The following is a 19,111-nucleotide window of genomic DNA, read 5'->3' on the forward strand; positions in this document are numbered from 1 at the left end:
TCATCTCGTAATAAAATTATCTGACGGGACCTCGTCAAACTGTGAAGAATAAATACTGTAAAAATATGAAAATGAAAAATAAAAAACTGTCTCCAAACTTTATGCACATATTTATATGTAATTCCCATATCCATCACACAAGATGGCACCTTCTTATGAAATAAGAACATGACCTTCACCATAATATAACCTTTTCTTTCGAGCAATCTAATTATAATCGTTTGCAATCCTTTCTCACCTACACGTACGTAAACATATATAAACAACACAACTTGCACAATATATACAATATATATATATATATATATATATATATATATATATATATATATATATATATATATATATATATATATATATATTAACTTTATCACATACACAATTTTTCTGTGCATTAATACAATTACTAACAAAACTTCATTCAAACTGGATGGTATCTAGCGGAGATATTTATAAAAAAAGTAACTTTTTTTTTATAAATATCTCCGCTGGATACCATCCAGTTTGAATGAAGTCCTATTAGTAAATATATATATATATATCACATTTCTATGCAGGTATCGGAATTATTCCGCCCACATCTATCATTTAATTTACAGAAGGACAAAAGCAATCACATGTGCCAATATGAACATCGCTGACCGAAGACTATTCTTTTAATCAACTTTCCAGGAACATCAGAATGAAATTCTAAATCGGAACTTCAATTATTTGGAGTCGAAATTAAATTTCTAGGTAAACATCCACCATCCAAAACATTCCAGTCTAAATATATGATTGGAATGAAAATCTTCGGCCAAAGGCCAAGCGCTGGAACCTATGAGGTCAGTCACTATGAATCAATTGTTAGGAGACGGTGGAAAGTAAGATGGAAGAAAGAGAATATGAAAGGAGGTACAGTAAAAGGAATGAAAGGGGTTGCAGCTAGGGGCCGAAGGCATGCTGAAAAGAACCTTAAGCAATGCCTACAGTGCCCCGCACGAGGTGCACTGACGGCACTAACCCCCTACGGGAACCGTTTCATATGATATGAGCAAACATTAAAAGCAGAATTACCTATATTACTAAAACGGTATCCTTTCTATTCAATTTAATAAGGTAAATTTAAGCAGTAAAACATACTATGAAGGTTCATTAAAATGTTCAAAATTCTCGTGTCATTTCATTGCATAAAAACAACCAAAACACACACACACACACAAACACACACAAAGCGCAACAGAAAACGCAACTCGACCCAAATATATCGAGTGTTTTTGTCAGCAGCGAAACGAACGAAGAGCAAAAGTTGATTGGATCTTTCCTAGATAGTGACCCCCCAAAGGTTTTCGGGAATCGTTATCTACGACTGATATTTCTTGGGGGTCATTATCTTTATGATATTTACAGTCTTTTGTTTATGTTTTACGGTCATCCCCAACTTGTACTAAACACGCCGCAAAGATGGAGACATACCGGTTTAAAACCCTTGGGGGACACTGTCTAGGAAATATCCGTTAATTAGCCACCTGCAATCAAAGAGATCCAGTGTTGTTTATCTGCATAAAAAGAAATAAAACGAATACCGCCATCAATTAATTAAATGATAATAAATGATAATATACAAATCTTGCTAATGACTCCCATATATCCACAGAAGTTGCAAGGTTGCAATTCAAGTCAACAGTGAAACCCCAAAACCATACACACACGGACACACACAAACAAACACGTACATACCTGAGCGATCGCGCGTACACAAACTCTTATCAATAAGGATAAAAGACGAAATGTATTTTGATCTTCAAGGAAACATCATTGACCCAAATATGAGATAATTGTTCATTAAAATACCACCATAGCAAAAGTTACCCGTCTTGTATAGTTTCTTTAGAACCCATCAAAATAAGTTCTTGCGGAAAAAATAATTATTTTTTCATATAATTAACTTTATGGAAAGTTTATCAGCTTTCGTATTCCCTCAAACCCTTTTTTTGCCTTTACGGAAAATTTAAACTACTATTCTAAAAGGAACGTTATCAATAATGCTCTCAGAAAATGGCAATTTTTTTTTTTATAAAGTCCAAAGGAAAAATCTGCCAAGTGTCATAATAAAATTAAAGAACATCGAATAGAATACAATAGAATATAGAATTTAGGCCAAAGGCCATGCACTGGGACCTATGAGGTCATTCAGCGCTGAAGGGGAAATTGACAGTAAGAAGGTTTGAAAGATGTAATAGGATGAAAACATTGCAGTTGCACTTTGAAACAATTGTCAGAGAGGGTGGAAAGTCAGATGGAAGGATGAGAATATGAACGGAGGTACAGTAAAAGGAATGAAAATGGTTGCAGCTAGGGGCCAAAGGGACGCTGCAAAGACCCTTCAGTAATGCCTACAGTGTACCACGCGAGGTGCACTGACGGCACTAACCCCCCTTACAGGTGAATTAAAGAACACCGCTCATAATCATTTCACCAACCAATATCTCGTCCACCTTCCCTTCCCGGAATAGAACGACAACTCTCTCTCTCTCTCTCTCTCTCTCTCTCTCTCTCTCTCTCTCTCTCTCTCTCTCTCTCACCTTCTGATCTCACTTTCCCCGAAAAGCCTCGCTACTCGAAGCAATTTACCGAGATGGTGGTGGCCCTCTTCAGGCAACATGAAAAGCTCGCCCTCCGTCGCCTACAGAATTTCTCCTTTGAATTCGCCTACAGCTAATTTTCAGCGTCGCCAGGGAGACGTTTTCCATGTGTTGAATATGAAAACCAACCCCCCCCCTTTTTTTTTTATTCATTTTAGAGCTCTCACGCTCGACGGCTGCAATTCCATCAACTGAGTGTCTTCCAACTTTTTTTTTTTCAAATGTATCATTTTCATTGCAAGGAGTTGGAAATTCCGCTCTTATGGCTTGCTTATGAGATTTCTCTCTCTCTCTCTCTCTCTCTCTCTCTCTCTCTCTCTCTCTCTCTCTCTCTCTCTCCTCATTATCCTTCTCCTGTTCACCATCATCCCCCAATCTCTTCTCCGTCTTAGACTCAACGCCATTAAATCCTCTCCTCCTACTTTCTATCTTCAATACCAGGAAATCCACCCCAAGAAAATGATCAAGTAAGTTGTAGGTCCTGGAATACGAGAGAGAGAGAGAGAGAGAGAGAGAGAGAGAGAGAGAGAGAGAGAGAGAGAGAGAGGTGGGATTCTGAGATGGGATGGGAGGGGGAGGTACAGGGGAGAGAAGAAGTGTAATATAATTTTCCGTTTCATATCTCTCCTTTCCGGCGTAATTCCCAAAAGCCTTGCTTCTGATGCATCAAATTCAAGGATATTAAAATTGTGTGTGTGTGAGAGAGAGAGAGAGAGAGAGAGAGAGAGAGAGAGAGAGAGAGAGAGAGAGCCATTACTTCTTACTCCTGAGAAACTTCCCGACATTAAAACATCACTTGAAGTCATAAGAGAAGAGTAATTGGCAGAATTTCCTCTCATTCCGCAGAGGAAAAGGACGATATTCTTCCAGTGCGTCGGATCAGCTGATTCTGACATTTCCTTTACCTCATTCATTTCCCTTAAGTGGAGATCTATGATGATGATGATTTCAATTCTTACAGTTCATTAACTGTCTCAGGAGAGAAAAAGATTTCCCCAAAGTAACACACAGGCACAGAAATAGACAGACACATACATACAAATACACACACACACACACACACACATATATATATATATATATATATATATATATATATATATATATATATATATATATATATAGAGAGAGAGAGAGAGAGAGAGAGAGAGAGAGAGAGATTCAACTGTACATAATATATATATATATATATATATATATATATATATATATATATATATATATATATATATATATATACATATACATATATATATATATATATATACATACATATATACATACATATATGCGTCATCCAGTTTTATTAGAAGCTAGAAAGAAAATCATAGTTTCTCGGTTTCGTGACTTACAGTGTGGTCACAAAAATTTTGTTTTACGAAGTTCACTGGTGCTTCAACATATTTCTTTCTAGATTATTCCCTTACGATAAAAGTGTCAAGTCCTAATTCGTTGAGACTTATGAGCTAGTGAAATTTTACTTCAAAAAGGTTTCTGTGCAAGTTTCTAGGAGGTGAAGTTGTCTGTAAAAGAAAACTACTGAGATGGCTTTGTCTGTCCGCCCGTACTTTTTCAGTCCGCCCTCAGATCTTGAAAACTGCTGAGGCTAGAGGGCTGCAAGTTGGTATGGTGATCATTCACCCTTCAATCATCAAACATACCAAATTTTAGCCCTATAGCCTCCGTATTTTCATTTTATTTAAGGTTAAAGTTAGCCATGGATTGTGCGTCTGGCACCGCTATAGGTGCCAATAACACATGCCATCACCGGGCCGTGGCTTAGTGTTTCGTACAGCATTATACGCTTTACAGAAAACTCGATTGCACCGAATAAACTTCGGCGCATTTTTTGTTTAAATGGTCTCAACAGATGCCGGTCCCCATTAACAAATGAGTGGCCTGGTGAGAGGCAGAGAGGGAGCGATCCATGAGCTCTGCAAACGAGAGCTGAGTGCTGCACCCACTTTGTTGATTGCATCACCTTCCAAAGGTTGGTGGCGGAATCGCCACTATCCTATACAATGCTTACCTTCTCCTTCTAGGATTACATGCTATCAGTCCTGAATTCCTAGATAACGCATTACAGAACATGAAAAACAACAGATAGGGACCAATGTTATCCAACTCACATTTTGGGTATTTGCTACAATTAAGCTGTAAGGACATTTTATACTAAAAGTGACAGAAAGAATTACCTAAGAACGCCCCCTGTCTCCCTTATTTCATCAGCTTTGAGTCAATAAAATCTACTGAAAATCTTTCAACGAAAGTGCAATCTTTCCATATAATAACACCATAAAACAATTAAAATCTGCGCCGAAGTTTCTTCGACGCAGTCGAGTTTTCTGTACAGCGTATAATCAAGGCCACCGAAAATAGATCTAACTTTCGGTGGTCTCGGTATAATGCTGTATGAACCGCGGCCCAGGAAACTTTAACCAAGACTCGGTGGTGGCCAATCCTATATCGTTGCCAGAAGCACGATTATGGCTAACTTCAACCTTAAATAAAATAAAAACTACTAAGGCTAGAGGGCTGCAATTTGGTATGTTTGATGACTGGAGGGTGGACGATCAACATACCAATTTGCAGCCCTCTAGCCTTGGTAGTTTTTAAGATCTGAGGACGGACAGAAAGAAGTGCGGACGGACAGGCCTGCAAAGTAGTTTTCTTTTACAGAACACCAAAAACATGCTTATAAGGAACTGACCCCTTCAGAGTATCAACATTGATATTAATATCGAGAAGTATCCTTGAATAGCATTGCTACAGCTAACAAAGGAACTGTTAACTTAGGTCAAGGTCTTCCCGTTCTTAAACCTATTCTGCACAAGATGTTCGAAGGAGATCTAAATGAGAAATTAAGAAATGGCAGTCATCCCGTTTAAGGTCATTTGATTTGCTTTGTTTTACCAAAATCCCTGAATTAATCTTAGACAGCTGGGTCTCAGTTGGAAGAAAAATCGAATTGTAACAATATTTGCGCATTAAACTGGTTTTATAACCCTAAGGTTACCGGTTTTACTGTAAGATCAAGTCTTTGTAAGCTACTCTTCCACTGAATTGCCTTATATTTTCCTCGTGGTCAAATACTCTTTTCAAATTTTAAATCACATTGCTATTCCCCTGAGAGAAATCATACATACTGTACATAAAAAGAGATCATACATACATACATACATATGTATGTAAACAACTTCACCCCAAGGAGAGAGAACGAAAGGTTATAGAGTATGCTAACCTAAAAGAAAAAAATAGCCGAGAAAGAAAAACCACATAAAACGGGAAAAACACAAACAAAAAGGTAAAAACGTCAAATCCCCATATCCATAACTAACGCCGGGTAAAGAAGGAAAGCGTGCCTTATCAAAGTCAAGCTGGATATAAAATCACAAAGAAAAATCATCCAAGGTCTCTCGGTATTCATGTCGTCTTTCGACTTTTCTTTCTGACTTATTACGGCCCTTGAGAACAATGCGGTATTGTGGGACTGAATCCACACTTATTAATGTCATTATGTCAGTGTTACTGGTTTTGTCATTTAGAGCCAACTCTTCAGTGACGTGGCCAAATCAGTCGCAGTCATTTCCTTCTTTCCTTTGAAATCATCAGCCGATTACCCATATGGACAGCTGAAAGCCCTTACGGACAGAGTCAACAGCCTGTAAACCCCAAGAGGGTCCCAGAGGGCAATCAGCTTGCACAGAGAAAGAGGCAAGCTATAGGAAACGGTGATAAAGAAATATGAGAAAATTAGAAAATAAAACTGACACACACGAAATCCAGGAGACGACAGCAGCAGAGAACAGGAATGAATTTGATTCTCGCTTTAAAATTTGGAGATCAGAAATTTCAATAAGTACACTGGGCAAACTATTTCGCATTTCAGTTGTAGCCAAGATAAAACTCCTAGCAAACTGACCACACTGCTGTTCTCAATAGCTACTCGGTAGTATGGTGACTTTGTTCCCTCACACAACACTGTATGAAACTGAAAAATACTACAAAGGAATCTTGTACCTGAGTCTGGTCCTTAGGTGGTTACAGTAGTTTAAACTAAGAACTTTCCAAATATGGGAGTTAACGGCACTGGAGAGTAGGCCTATACCTACAGCCCCACCCCCACCCAAAAAAATACATGGGATCTGAATAACCTAAAACTAAGAGACCACTAGTCCAGAATATAGCCAGGATCCGAAAAATATATATATATATATATATAATATATATGTATGTATGTATATATATATATATATATATATATATATATATATATATATATATATATATATATATATATATATATATATATAAATATATATGCATTAATCACAGACTTTGCAATCATTAAGCTTATGAAACTTCCGAGCAAAAGCCTAAACAAAATTGGAAATTATTATTAAGTACCTTTCAAATAAGAATATACTATATTAGCCGAAGCATAAGCTTAAAATGTTCATACTGATTAGCAAGAAAAAAAAACTCAAGAATTAGTGGACCTCCTTTCACACAAAAGACACTGAACTGAGGAAAATGTTTTCTGTGTACAAAAACATTTATAATTTCCAAGCTAAAGGGATTCTTTGCTCATATTTTCAGTACATAATAACGAAAGTATAGGAGCAACTTGCCTCATTATCATCACATTTACAACGGTCAAAATTACCCGACAGCAAATCACTTGGAACTTCCTGTACCAAAATACTAAAATTTCCTTCCACTTAAACCTTTTAAGTATGTTTTGTATACGCAGTATCATACTTGAGCTGCTACCAGTATTTTATCAATAATACTTAATACTCATCAGATTTAAAATGCAAACTAAAACCTAAAATACTTATTAAACTTCTCCCATTTGCCATTTACTTTCAAAATAACCTTTATAACAACCACGAACATTATATTAAACTAGTAAAAAATGCGCCGACGTTTCTTCGGCGCAATGGAGTTTTCTGAACATCGTATAATCAAGGCCACCGAAAACAGATCTATCTTTCGGTGGTCTCGGTATAAGCTATTTTGAAACTTTTAACCACGGCCCCGTTGTGGCATACCCTATATCGTTGCCAGAAGCACGATTATGACTAAGTTTAACCTTAAATAAATAAGATAAAACTACTGAGGCTAGAGGGCTGCAATTTGGTATGTTTGATGATTGGAGGGTGGATGATCAACATACCAATTTGCAGCCCTCTGGCCTAAGTAGTTTTCAAGATCTGAGGGCGGACAGAAAAACGTGCTGGCGGACAGACAAAGCCGCCACAATAGTTTTCGTTTCAGAACACTAAAACAGATGCTTTAGCCGACAACATTCTTCACATCAAACAAACCTGACATTTCACATCTTCAATTACTAGAACTGTTAACAATCCCGAATTAAAAGTAACATTGATCTTTACCGAGATATAAATCGTCACAACACATCATAATCACAAAGGAATCAAACAAAAATTTAGACATGAATCATGATAAAATTTCTGTGAAACGACAGCGATTCAGTCTCTGGCAAAAAAGTTTTGGAAGTTAAAATTCTTTCTCTCTCTCTCTCTGTGTGTGTGTGTGTGTGTGTGTGTGTGTGTGTGTATATATATATATATATATATATATATATATATATATATATATATATATATATATATATATATATATATATATATATATATACAACATTTTATATATACTTTTATATATATATATGAAATTTTTTATCACACCGTGATTTATATACAATCATGAAGCTACAAATGTCGCTTAATATCAAATTCACGCTACCTCAGGGATATCTCCGATGGAGAATTATCACCGAAGGGGAATTTATATAAGTGATAAATGAATTGAGATGGCGTAGTGGTAACGTCCACTGGAGTCGCTGAATAGGCCCGTGTCAAGGTTTCGTGTCCCGACGAGTACCTATTCATTTATCACTTATATAAATTCCCCTTCGGTGATAATTCTCCATCGGAGATATTCCTGAGGTAGCGTGAATTTGATATTAAGCGACAATTGTAGCTTCATGATTATATATATATATATATATATATATATATATATATATATATATATATATATATATATATATATATATATATATATATATATATATATATATAAATATACACTGCCTTTAACTTCAACACGTTCCTGTGTCTTCGCCACTGGAGGAGACAAGAGACAAATACGTGATCTTTTTCATCTGAAAGGTTACACCACCAATATCACTGACAACGATTCTGATCCCAGACTAAATCAAACTGATTTTAGTGATGCCTTTAAATTCTCCAGTCAGAAGACTCTCCTATATAAACTCAACTCTCCTATATATACTGGACTCTTCTATATAAACCTGACGCTTCTATATAACCCTGGTGTTGGAAGTTTTACACATCTACAAATCCCGTGTCTTCCAGGACACTGAAATTCACGGAGGGACTTCCTGAAACTACTACGTAGGGTGGGGGTGGGTAGCGTCGTCGGTGCACCACACGTGGTGCACTGTAGGACGTACTGAAGGTTCTTTGCAGCGTTCCTTCGCCCCTTAGCCGCAGCCCCTCTCTTTCCTTTTACCGTACCTCCATTCACATTCTCTTCTTCCATCCTACTTTCCGCCCTCAAGAGAAGAGGCAACGCAATTTTACCCTAAAACAATTCTCCTTGCGTTTTAATCATTGACTTACATTTCTACCTATTTATTTATTAAGTTGTTAATTTAATTTTTCTTTGCTAATAACCGATCTCTTCTTTTTGTATTTCCTATTACCTTCTGTTACTTCTTTCAAATGAACAACGTAATATTCTTTGGAAGCCTGAGTTTCAAGGCAATGGTTCCTCTGGCGGGCTTGTTCAATAAGAATAGGGCTCATTTCCTGAATAATAATAATAATAATAATAATAATAATAATAATAATAATAATAACTTATCTCGTCTTGCTGTATTTCCTAATACCTTTGGCGTGCTTGTTCCATATGAATAAGGTTAACCTCCTGAATAATAATAATAATAATAATAATAATAATAATAATAATAATAATAATAATAATAATAATAATAATAGAAATGGCTGATCCTCTTTCGAAAACAGCCGATAAGATCAACACGACAGAAAACTATTTAGACTGCTTCGATTATTCTAAACACCACAAAGCTCGGCCATTTACTGAATGTCCCCACTAACGCGCCATCATCACGAGAGACCACAAATATATCCGTGAGTCTCGAAAAAACGCTTTGCAAGAGTCGACCTTGGCCGAATCGAGCCTCATCCATCATCCAGAAATTTAAAAGGTGTCCTCAGCAGAGCGCGTATCACTGCCAAGGTCACTGACAAGGAACAAACAACGGGATTAACATCGTTAAACAAGTTACTCACAATGACTCTGCGTTATTTTGCGCTTTCTTTCGCGAGTACCAGGATGCTGGAGTTTCCTTTAAACGATTATTTTGTTATTGTATTACTGGAGAAACAAATCCACAGTTATGCATATGTACATATATCTAAAAACAGAACTGTACTGATAGTTATGTATATATATATATATATACATAACTGTGGATTTGTTCTCCATTTTAGGATTCATGCTACTATGAGCATTTTTTACTTTATTATTATTATTATTATTATTATTATTATTATTATTATTATTAGGGTCTACGACGCCTTAAGCAATTTAATAAATATAAGAAAATTTATCATTCTTTTCAAAACCTGACTCCACTACAAGGTCAGTCCAACAACTTACAGATTTCCCACGCTGATTAACATTCATATAATTCTAAAACCCCATGAAGTATTAATATGAAAATCATTTGTAGCTTCATGATTGTATTCAAATCACGGTGAGATAAAAATTTCACACGCACGCACGCGCACACACACACACACACACTCTATATACTTCAGAAGTTCATGCGAAGATGCAATTCATTACTACCCTAAGACTATCCTCCTTGTATTTTATTACATCTTTATCCATATTAATTTATTTTTTCTTTTTAAATAAGTGAGATCTCTTCTTTTTGTATTTCTCTCTACCTCCTCTTCTTCCTAATGAACACCGTAATATTCTTTGGAAGTTTGAATTCCAAGTCAATGGCCCCTTTGGTGGGCTTGTTCCATATGAGTAGGTTTCATCTTCTGAATAATAATAATAATAATAATAATAATAATAATAATAATAATAATAATAATAATAATAATAATAATATATGAAAAAATAATTATTATATATACAAATATATATACAGTATATATACATATATATATATATATACACACACACACACGTAAATATATGATGTATATATTTAATACATATTTACTTATATAATTAAATATGTACACACACACACACACACACACACACACACACACACACACATATATATATATATATATATATATATATATATATATATATATATATATATATATATATATATATATATATATAATATTGATATATAATGTTGAAATATATGAATGAAGGCTCTGTGGTAGCAAAAACGAAGCAGCCTAGACGAGTCTCGACATACTGTGATCAAAGTGATGATAAACCCCATTTTTTTTTATGAAAAATGGGTCTCTGCAATAAAAAAAAATGGAAACATTTTTGTTTGATTTGAAATCCTCATGTTGACAATTTTTTTCAATTTTTCTGAAAAAAAATTGTAGATGATAGCAGCGCATAATTATTTCATTAAAATTTTAAAGTAAACCTAAAAAGCCACTGAAATTTTGATAGTTTTGGAAAAAATAATATTCATTCTTTCGGCCACTGCTGTACCAACGTGTTTAAATCGAGTGTAATTCTTTTCAACCTTTTTGTTCATTTTTATGCGTTTGTGTATTTTTTTACATGCTTAGATTCCTATGCTAATATTACTGTTTAATATAGTAAATTTTGGCTCTCTTACGTGTGTAAGTTAATAATAATAATAATAATAATAATAATAATAATAATAATAATAATAATAATCCATAAAAATGTCATATTAGCACGAGTCACTACAATGGTGAAAGAATATGTATGTACTTCTGGTATGGATTTACACTTAAATCACTGGATTTTTAACCAATAATAATAATAATAATAATATTAATACTCGCTACAATATTACTATTACTAATAAGAATAAAGTTACAAATTAAAACACTGATGAAAGCCAAACGTGACCATTTAAAATTAATAATAATAATAATAATAATAATAATAAATAGCAAATGGAAAAGACGAGTATCTAGAAATCCTTTCATGAAGGACAAAACAGAACCAACAAAGCGAAATATGGCATCAATAAACTTTAGAAATATGAAAAAAAGAAAGAGAGACTGGCGCCAATATATAGAGGAAAACATTAGAAAGGGAAAATGTCTTATGATTTTAGCCGTGGTGAGTGCTGGGGATGACGATTTCTCAGGATTTCCCAGGATTCCTTGGACGAGGCTTCGATTCTTCAAGGCACTTCAGCGGTGGCGTCACCAGGAGCACCCGGAGACTGTCTTCAGAACTCCCCAGCGGAGAAGAAGAAGAAGACGGAGACGAGCCAAGAATGATGAGGCTTCAGAACTCCCCAAAGAAGAAGACGAAGAAGAAGAAGAGACGGAGAAAACCAAGAAGAAGGGCTTTCTGGAGACGAGTCAAGAGAGTCTGAAGGAATCCCGCGGGCGCTGCAGTCTTCCTCGATACGGATTCTTCGTCTTCGCTTCCAGAAGCCCGATCCTTCCCTCCTCGGATCCGAATCAGGACGTGGCAGATTTTAAAACTAGCCTTTGAGAAAGCTAGAGTATACGGTTAACGTTTGCAGAATGTTTGCCCTAGAAGTATTTTTACTGTATGTGCTCGTATTTGTCGCCTGTGAATTATACAATATGCCTTGTGATCGAGGATTTCATGGACGCTTTCGGGAAGATCCTCTTCATGTTTTCATCGCCGAGTCTTGGACTCCAGAGGTTGTGGAAACGCGACCATCGAACAGCTTTGGCCCTGAGATGTCGGCCCTTGCCGGTGCCATCCCTTGGATGGCCTTGATGGCAGGGCTCTTGGCCTTGCGGGCTGTTTACTGGAGGAGAACACTCTTTGCATGCGATGCTCTTGATAGTGAAGAGGACGACCTGAAAGTGCCCACACTGGATGCAATTCTTTTAACCGAAAATCTAGAAAGCTCAGAACAACAACTCGACAGCTCTGATGATGATGATGATGGTGAGGAGGACGAGGAAGAACAAACAGACGTATTCAAAACCACCGAGGAGGAGGAGGAGGAAGAAGAAACAGACGTATTCAAAACCACCGAGGAGGAGGAGGAGGAAGAAGAAACGGACGTACTCAAAACCACAGAGGAGGAGGAGGAGGAAGTAGAAAGTATGATAACTGAAGAAATCGACAGCGATGAGGAGGAGGAGGAAGATGAGGAAGTGGAAGATAATAAGGAAGAAGAATGTCTGATGCCTGAAGAAACCGACAGCATTAAAGATGAGGAAGAGGATGACAAAGAAGAACTGGAAGATACCAACAAAGAGTCCCAGCTGCCCAGACAACATCCAGAACAATTGGAAGACGAAAACAAGAGGTTAGCAGAGGACCTAGAAGTCAGTAAAGTTCACGCAGGAAAACTGGAATGCCTGCTGAACCAGGCGAAGGAAGAGATTGTAAGGCTTCAAAACCAAATTTTGGACAAGGATCTTCTGATAGAAAAACAAGAAGCAGAGAGAACGGAACTGGTACGTAAAGCAACAGAAGCTGAGAGGGACCAAAGGCAACTGGGAATGATGGAAAGTCAGATTTTGGACATGAAAGAGGACCACATGGCTCTCCAACGACAACTGGAGCTCACAAAAGGAGAAAACTCTAAGCTCAAGGAGCTGGCTATTTGCTATGAAGCTCAACTTGAAGCTTCACATAAAAACTTGGCTAAGCTTGAAGATAGAAATAGTGAGGTCGAGAAAAATCTCGCAAGTGAGACCCAGAGAAACATCAGCCTTCAGAATGAGGTCCTGATGCTAAAAGACCAAGTTCAGTCACTCCAGTCAGTGTTGCGCCACAAAGAATCTGAACTGGTCTTGGCAACGGAAGCTCTAAGCAATGAAAGCGCGAAAAATGAGATCAACAATGCAGAACTTGAAGTGCTGAGAAACTGGGTCACAGAATTAGGAGGTGAAAATGCCTCAATCAAGGAAGATTTGGTAGATAAATGCCTGGACATTACTTTACTTAGGAAAGAGTTAGGAGACAAAATGGAAAAAAACCATATACTAAAAGAAGAAGTCCAGGTAATGAAGAACTGGATATCTGAATTAGGAGGTGAAAATAGCAGGATTAAGGAAGATTTGGGAGAGAAAATCTTGGAAATTGCTTTAATGAAGAAAGAGTTAGAAAATGAAAAGGAGAAGACCCAGATTCTGAGGGATGAAGTCCAGGTCATGAGGAACTGGGTCTCGGAATTAGGAGGAGAAAACGCCAAAATTAAGGATGATTTGGAAAGTGCTTTGCACCAACAGCAGATCTTGGAGTGCTATTTACAACTTGCAGAAGGAGAGATCTTAACTTTGAAGAAGGAAAGAAGCACAAACCTCTATGAACTGGAACAAATTAGGAAAGAATGCAAAAGATTGGCAGAAAAGTGTAGGATGCAGGAAGAGAACACAATTAAAGAAGAAAAACGTGTCCGAGAGCACCTAAGGATGCAGGAAGAAGAACTAAGGAATCACGATAAGTACATGTTAATGGCGCTCCTCCACGGAACTGCTCAGAGAAACTTTCTTCTGGAACACATTGCACTGGACTGTAGAAACAAAAGCCTGGACAACGACAGCAAAGAAGAGGAGCCACACAACTGTGCTGAAACAACTGAGGGAAAAGACCAAGAGGACCGATATGATCAAGCACTGAAGGTAGAAGAGGAACAGTACAGGATGTACCACAACGCCCAGCGAGAGAAGGACGACTACGGGAAGCAGTGGGAGGACCTGACACAAATGGTGGAGGATCTAATTCAGGGAGAAGAGCGAAAGGATGGCTGAGGAAATCCACTCTGAAGCAGCAGTCCTGGAGGGACAGACAGCTGAGGTGATCACACTGCCAGCCACCAGTAGCTGATGGAGGAATTCTGACTGGCAGTGCAGCAAGGACACAAAGCTTGAGAAATCTGAAGGGAAGTGTGGATGAGTCACAGGCTGACTTGATGACTGCGGGGTCGAAGACGCACCTCTGGCAGCATGGGAGGAACTCCAAGATCCTTCCTAGGTTCCTTTGAAGGCATACCCCCCACCCTTCCCAGGTTCCTATGAAGGAGTTTCCCCCCACAACTTCCGAGGTTCCTCTGAAGGTGTTCCCCCACACCTTCTGAGGTTTCTCTGAAGGTGTTCCCCCACACCTTCCGAGATTCCTCTGAAGGTGTTCCCCCACACCCTCTGAGGTTCCTCTGAAGGTGTGTCTGGGGTTCCTCCCCAGCTGCCTTTGGTGTGCGTTCGTCAACGCAGTCGTCAGGCCAGTCTGTGACCCATTCATTTGTCTCTTGGAGTTGTCTGGATGTCATCGGTCAAGCTCATCTCCTAAAAGAAATCAGTAGCTGTCAGGTCCACTTAAGGTTGGGTATACCAGTTTGAACAGGGGCAACTTTGCCTCTGTCATCGAAACTGGATTTCTGCCCACCTTTTGGATGGTGGCCTGCATCCTTAAGGAAATCAGTGGCTGTCAGGTCCACTTAAGGTTGGGTATACCAGTTCGAGACAAAGGCAACTTTGCCTCTGTCATTGAAACTGGATTTCTGCCCACCTTTTTGAATGGTGGCCTGTCTCCTTTAGGAAATCACTGGCTGCCAGCCCACTTAAGGTTGGGTATAACAGTTCGAGACAAAGGCAACTTTGCCTATGTCATTGAAACTGGATTTCTACCCACCTTTTGGATGGTGGCCTGTCTCCTTTAGGAAACCACTGTCTGCCAGCTCACTTAAGGTTGGGTATACCAGTTCGAGACAAATGCAACTTTGCTTCTGTCATTGAAACTCGATTTCTGCCCTCCTTTTGGATGGTGGCCTGTCTCCTTTAGGAAATCACTGGCTGCCACCCCACTTAAAGTTGGGTATACCAGTTCGAGACAAAGTCAACTTTGCCTCTGTCATTGAAACTGGATTTCTGCCCACCTTTTGGATGGTGGCCTGTCTCCTTTAGGAAATCACTGGCTGCCACCCCACTTAAGGTTGGGTATACCAGTTCGAGACAAAGGCAACTTTGCCTCTGTCATTGAAACTGGATTTCTGCCCACCTTTTGGATGGTGGCCTGTCTCCTTTAGGAAATCATTGGCTGTCAGGTCTACTTAAGGTCGAGTATACCAGTTTGAGACAAAGGCAACTTTGCTTCTGTCATTGAAACTGGTTTTTTGCCCACCTTTTGGATGGCAGCCTGTCTCCTTTAGGAAATCACTGTCTGCCACCCCACTTAAGGTTGGGTATACCAGTTCGAGACAAAGGCATCTTTGCCTCTGTCATTGAAACTGGTTTTCTGCCCACCTTTTGGATGGTGGCCTGTCTCCTTAAGGAAATCACTGGCTGCCACCCCACTTAAGGTTGGGTATACCAGTTCAAGACAAAGGCAACTTTGCTTCTGTCATTGAAACTGGATTTCTCCCCACCTTTTGGATGGTGGCCTGTCTCCTTTAGGAAATCACTGGCTGCCAGCCCACTTAAGGTTGGGTATACCAGTTCGAGACAAAGGCAACTTTGCTTCTGTCATTGAAACTGGATTTCTGCCCACCTTTTGGATGGTGGCCTGTCTCCTTTAGGAAATCACTGTCTGCCACCCCACTTAAGGTTGGGTATACCAGTTCGAGACAAAGGCAACTTTGCTTCTGTCATTGAAACTGGATTTCTACCCACCTTTTGGATGGTGGCCTGTCTCCTTTAGGAAATCACTGTCTGCCACCCCACTTAAGGTTGGGTATACCAGTTCGAGACAAAGGCAACTTTGCTTCTGTCATTGAAACTGGATTTCTACCCACCTTTTGGATGGTGGCCTGTCTCCTTTAGGAAATCACTGTCTGCCACCCCACTTAAGGTTGGGTATACCAGTTCGAGACAAAGGCACTTTTTGCTTCTGTCATTGAAACTGGATTTCTACCCACCTTTTGGATGGTGGCCTGTCTCCTTTAGAAATCACTGTCTGCCACCCCACTTAAGGTTGGGTATACCAGTTCGAGACAAAGGCAACTTTGCTTCTGTCATTGAAACTGGATTTCTACCCACCTTTTGGATGGTGGCCTTTCTACCCACTGGATTTCTTTGGATGGTGGCCTGTCTCCTTTAGGAAATCACTGTCTGCCACCCCACTTAAGGTTGGGTATACCAGTTCGAGACAAAGGCAACTTTGCTTCTGTCATTGAAACTGGATTTCTACCCACCTTTGGATGGTGGCCTGTCTCCTTAAGGAAATCACTGTCTGCCACCCCACTTAAGGTTGGGTATACCAGTTCGAGACAAAGGCAACTTTGCTTCTGTCATTGAAACTGATTTCTACCCACCTTTTGGATGGTGGCCTGTCTCCTTTAGGAAATCACTGTCTGCCACCCCACTTAAGGTTGGGTATACCAGTTCGAGACAAAGGCAACTTTGCTTCTGTCATTGAAACTGGATTTCTACCCACCTTTTGGATGGCAGCCTGTCTCCTTTAGGAAATCACTGGCTGCCACCCCACTTAAGGTTGGGTATACCAGGTCGAGACAAAGGCAACTTTGCTTCTGTCATTGTAACTGGATTTCTACCCACCTTTTGGATGGTGGCCTGTCTCCTTTAGGAAATCATTGGCTGTCAGGTCCACACCAGTTCGAGACAAAGGCGCAACTTTGCCTCTGTCATTGAAACTGGATTTCTACCCACCTTTTGGATGGTGGCCTGTCTCCTTTAGGAAATCACTGGCTGCCACCCCACTTAAGGTTGGGTATACCAGTTCGAGACAAAGGCAACTTTGCTTCTGTCATTGAAACTGGATTTCTACCCACCTTTTGGATGGTGGCCTGTCTCCTTTAGGAAATCACTGTCTGCCACCCCACTTAAGGTTGGGTATACCAGTTCGAGACAAAGGCAACTTTGCTTCTGTCATTGAAACTGGATTTCTACCCCACCTTTTGGATGGTGGCCTGTCTCCTTAAGGAAATCACTGTCTGCCACCCCACTTAAGGTTGGGTATACCAGTTCGAGACAAAGGCAACTTTGCTTCTGTCATTGAAAATGGATTTCTACCCCACACTTTTGGATGGTGGCCTTTTGGTCTCCTGTCTTAGGAAATCACTGTCTGCCACCCCACTTAAGGTTGGGTATACCAGTTCGAGACAAAGGCAACTTTGCTTCTGTCATTGAAACTGGATTTCTACCCACCTTTTGGATGGCAGCCTGTCTCCTTTAGGAAATCACTGGCTGCCACCCCACTTAAGGTTGGGTATACCAGGTCGAGACAAAGGCAACTTTGCTTCTGTCATTGTAACTGGATTTCTACCCACCTTTTGGATGGTGGCCTGTCTCCTTTAGGAAATCACTGTCTGCCACCCCACTTAAGGTTGGGTATACCAGTTCGAGACAAAGGCAACTTTGCTTCTGTCATTGTAACTGGATTTCTGCCCACCTTTTGGATGGCAGCCTGTCTCCTTTAGGAAATCACTGTCTGCCACCCCACTTAAGGTTGGGTATACCAGTTCGAGACAAAGGCAACTTTGCTTCTGTCATTGAAACTGGATTTCTGCCACCTTTTGGATGGCAGCCTGTCTCCTTTAGGAAATCACTGGCTGCCACCCGACTTAAGGTTGGGTATACCAGGTCGAGACAAAGGCAACTTTGCTTCTGTCATTGTAACTGGATTTCTACCCACCTTTTGGATGGTGGCCTGTCTCCTTTAGGAAATCACTGTCTGCCACCCCACTTAAGGTTGGGTATACCAGTTCGAGACAAAGGCAACTTTGCTTCTGTCATTGAAACTGGATTTCTACCCACCTTTTGGATGGCAGCCTGTCTCCTTTAGGGAAATCACTGGCTGCCACCCCACTTAAGGTTGGGTATACCAGGTCGAGACAAAGGCAACTTTGCTTCTGTCATTGTAACTGGATTTCTGCCCATGTTTTGGATGGTGGCCTGTCTCCTTTAGGAAATCACTGTCTGCCACCCCACTTAAGGTTGGGTATACCAGTTCGAGACAAAGGCAACTTTGCTTCTGTCATTGAAACTGGATTTCTACCCACCTTTTGGATGGTGGCCTGTCTCCTTTAGGAAATCACTGTCTGCCACCCCACTTAAGGTTGGGTATACCAGTTCGAGACAAAGGCAACTTTGCTTCTGTCATTGAAACTGGATTTCTACCCACCTTTTGGATGGCAGCCTGTCTCCTTTAGGAAATCACTGGCTGCCACCCCACTTAAGGTTGGGTATACCAGGTCGAGACAAAGGCAACTTTGCTTCTGTCATTGTAACTGGATTTCTACCCACCTTTTGGATGGTGGCCTGTCTCCT

The 19,111-nt window shown here is 39.5% G+C and overlaps 1 protein-coding gene across 20 annotated transcripts in view; it reads right to left on the bottom strand.

Moving 5' to 3' along the window:
- The window catches only part of LOC136831178 (uncharacterized), a 1,009,691-nt gene that overhangs the window by 523,456 nt on the left and 467,124 nt on the right, over nt 1-19,111 (bottom strand). The window lies entirely within an intron of this gene.

Source organism: Macrobrachium rosenbergii, chromosome 48, assembly GCF_040412425.1.
Source record: "Macrobrachium rosenbergii isolate ZJJX-2024 chromosome 48, ASM4041242v1, whole genome shotgun sequence".
Taxonomy (NCBI): Eukaryota; Metazoa; Arthropoda; class Malacostraca; order Decapoda; family Palaemonidae; genus Macrobrachium; species Macrobrachium rosenbergii.